Here is a 2,743-nt window from a genome sequence, read left to right on the forward strand (position 1 = left end):
CATTTTAAAGATGTTTTCGAAACACGTAAGTCCATGGCTGTGTTTTAAGTTAAAGGTTATGTTTTATGGAATTTAAATGAAGTCTTCCGCATTCAACGTTTATGGTACGTATACAGTAGCGACCTTAAATTAAGTAGAAAATTTCGGGTTGTTACACATACTAAGCAAGTGGCTAATGTCATGACAAAACCTTTGCCTCTCAAGATCGTGAAGTTTGATCTAAAGACTTCGTCATTAGTTTAAGGGAGGAAATGTTGAAAAAGATTTAGTTGCTACTTTTATGTTTTAGTTTGTAAATATCATATCACTGATCTTATGCCGATATCATAGATATGATCTCATTCCAGATTCTTTGTTTTGGCATGATATTCTTCTTTGGGTTAAGATTTTATTTTTATTTTCGGTTAAACATTGTACTGAATTTCTTTCCTTTTGCAATCTTAATCTTCATTAAGTTTATCAGTTTTTACTACCGTAGTGGATGATATACTAATTATAGGATCCAACATGTAAGAGATAAACCACTTGAAGCCAAGTATCTATTACGTATTTGAGATGAAAGATTTGAGTGTAACTAAGTTGATTCTTGGGATGAGGATTTCTTGATATAAATCTATTGACACATTAAATCTATCACAAGAGAAGTACATTAAGAAGGTGTTATCAAAATTCAGAATGAATGAAGCCAAACCCAGGAGTACCCGTTTTGCAAACTTTGTTAAATTGTCAAAGACCACTCTCCCAAGACAGTTGAAGAACATGAGTACATGACATCAGTTCCATACGTTTCTGCCGTTAGGATTTGACGTTTGCTATTATCTGCACTACACTTGATATAACACATGGAGTGGGAGTTGTTAGTAAGTACATGGTAAACCACAGAAATAACATTATGAAACTATGAAATTTATTTCGAGATATCTTCGAGGTACATCTAGTACTTCACTTTGTTAAGACAATGACAAAACAGTTTTGCAACGTTTTGTGGATATTGATTTTAGTGGAGATAAAAATTCTACTAAGGGCACATCTGGATAAATCCAAACTATATATAGAACAACAATGAGTTAGATGTCCAAATTTCAAACTTATGTCACTCTTTCATATATTGAGACTGAGTATGTGGTAATAGCGAATGAGTCTTCAAATGAGAGAATTATTTTGTCTCCAGTTCTTTATATTCATCTAGATCGAGTATGTGAGTTGTTGTGCAGTTCTAACAACACCGTCTAACCATTTTTCTTTAAGGACTCGTGCCTTTAAACCCTTGACACGAATTTCCCCTGAAAATTATTTACTGTTTATACGTATTTATGAATTATCTCCAAGATTAATGATATTTCTTAAAATTGAAGCTAAGGTTGAACTCTTTATTGTGTGAGATTTTATTTTTACCACTCAATTTCAAGGAGGCGTCACTCAATTGTTAACAACAAATTTTTCTGTGTTGTTGAAGGTTTATCCATTGCTTGTTTTGGAATTTCCGAAAATATTAATATTTTTTTATATAAAATTCTTCCCTTCAATTTCTTATGGATGGGATAAGACCCTACAAATAGATAGCTACTGAGTATATTTGTACTCAACCATTTTTTTTTTTTTTTTTGAAATATTGGTCGAGGTGAAGAGGTGCTAGAGAGTTGTACTGTCATGCAGAAGTGTCGACCTCGGACATAAGTTCTTTTTGTTTTTTTTGGGTTGTTATTGTCATTAGGTTGGATTTGGTTGAGTTGCTGTTTGAAAACACCTGTTTTGTTATGATGTATTTTTAGATTTTGTACTATGTTGTTGTATGACTTTAAATCCCACAATTTTTTATTTACTATATTCATACTTTTATTTTTATTTTTATTTGCCTTGTTTTTTCTCTTAGTCATGGTCTGAGATTCGAAATCTAAAAAATTGGATCGTAACAATGCAATGACCGAAGATTATCACAAAAGCAAAAGATTGATAGTTGTTTGAACATTCATTTATTGAAAAGGTACATCCACGGAAAGAAGCAAGGTGGGAACCACACTCTGGTAGTAAACTCGAGCTGAGTGTAAAAAAATATATATGTATTGATGACTTCGTGGCCCAATGGATAAGGCGCTGGTCTACGAAACCAGAGACTCTGGGTTCGATCCCCAGCGGAGTCGTTAGGTGACTGAAACTAAAAAGTATGTTCAGACCAATGTTTTATAAAACACCCCCACCTACCATCGAACAAAATACACCATAAAGCGCGCTCTTGAACGGCCTCACCTGATTTGAGGCTCATTTCCATCTTTGGAGCCTTTAGAAAAAGTACACTCTTTTTTGGCACATGAATAGCCTTTGATTACATCTTCGAGGCTTACTCTGATATCATGTTGTTTAGGTACATTTTTTTAGATGACAAGACGAGATAAATCTTGAGATATTGTAATATAACTTTTGATGAAAATATTTGTACAAGTACAAAAAAAAAATGTTACAAGACTAACGCAAGTTTGATTTGAGATTAAGTTGCAGAAAAAATCACCTAATGCTGTTGTAGTAGAAACTATAGAAACTCCTGAAACTGTCCTTGAAGAACTAGAGGTGAAGCAAATAACACCTTAGTAGGTGCTGAGGACATTATCTAGATCTACCAGAGAACCAGATAGATATTCATCTTCACTACACTATCTGATGTTTACTAATCAACATGAACTAAGTCTTTTGATGAGGTCCTACCTGTTGAAAATTTAACAAGGTGGGAGTAAGCCATGGATGAAGA

General features: G+C 33.5%; 1 non-coding gene across 1 annotated transcript; it reads left to right on the forward strand.

Moving 5' to 3' along the window:
* Positions 1 to 2,068: 2,068 nt before the first annotated feature.
* On the forward strand, positions 2,069 to 2,141 carry TRNAR-ACG. The gene has a single exon. It is a non-coding gene; the product is annotated as a tRNA-Arg (tRNA).
* Positions 2,142 to 2,743: the final 602 nt, after the last annotated feature.

The sequence above is a fragment of the Cucurbita pepo genome, chromosome LG06 (genome assembly GCF_002806865.2).
Source record: "Cucurbita pepo subsp. pepo cultivar mu-cu-16 chromosome LG06, ASM280686v2, whole genome shotgun sequence".
Lineage (NCBI taxonomy): Eukaryota > Viridiplantae > Streptophyta > Magnoliopsida > Cucurbitales > Cucurbitaceae > Cucurbita > Cucurbita pepo.